This window comes from Alligator sinensis, unplaced genomic scaffold, assembly GCF_000455745.1.
Source record: "Alligator sinensis unplaced genomic scaffold, ASM45574v1 scaffold400_1, whole genome shotgun sequence".
Taxonomy (NCBI): domain Eukaryota; kingdom Metazoa; phylum Chordata; order Crocodylia; family Alligatoridae; genus Alligator; species Alligator sinensis.
Window position 1 is genome coordinate 3553604 of NW_005841897.1, and position 581 is coordinate 3554184.

At 46.6% G+C, this 581-nt stretch overlaps 1 protein-coding gene across 1 annotated transcript in view; it reads right to left on the reverse strand.

Moving 5' to 3' along the window:
* TNRC6C (trinucleotide repeat containing 6C) overlaps positions 1-575 on the reverse strand; it is a 182251-nt gene extending 181676 nt beyond the window's left edge. Inside the window, exon 1 of the mRNA XM_014517267.2 lies at positions 1-575. The gene's annotated coding sequence lies outside the window, so the exon portion shown is untranslated.
* Between the last annotated feature and the right edge of the window lie 6 nt (positions 576-581).

Here is a 581-nt window from a genome sequence, read left to right on the forward strand (position 1 = left end):
TTTCTTCTTCTCCTGGGGCTCTTTGGCAGCTTTCCACTCAGTCCTGCTGTAAGGAACAAGTGACTATTTTGCCTAGCGTATAGAGGGTCCCTCTGTCGTGCTCCTTTCTTAATGCTTTTCTTAAGCAAAACAAAAAACAAACAAAAAAAACAAGTGTACCCGTAATTTCACGCAGCTGAATATGAAGTCTCTCTCAAGCGGCCCCTCAAAAAAATAAAATAAAATAAATCAAATTTTGGTTCCCCCCCCCTGCAAAAACAAAACAAAAAAAAATGCCAGAGAAGAAAAAAAAAATTAAAAATTAATGAAGAGACAGATCAACAGGAAAACACCATCCAAGGAGAAGAAGCTTCAGTGTTATCCAGCCCGGAGAATTAGAAATGCAGCAGAGCGATCCCAGAACCAGCTTTTATTATTATTATTGTTGGTGGTGGTGGTGTGGTGGTTGGTGGTGGTGCTGAGGGGTTATTATTCGTTTCCAGTGGCGGGCATCAGCAGAGGAGTCCGAACCCAGCCCGAGGAAGCGCCGCGCGGAGGCGGCCCGAGCTCACGGGGGCGGCAGGCTCCGCCGAGGCGCGGAC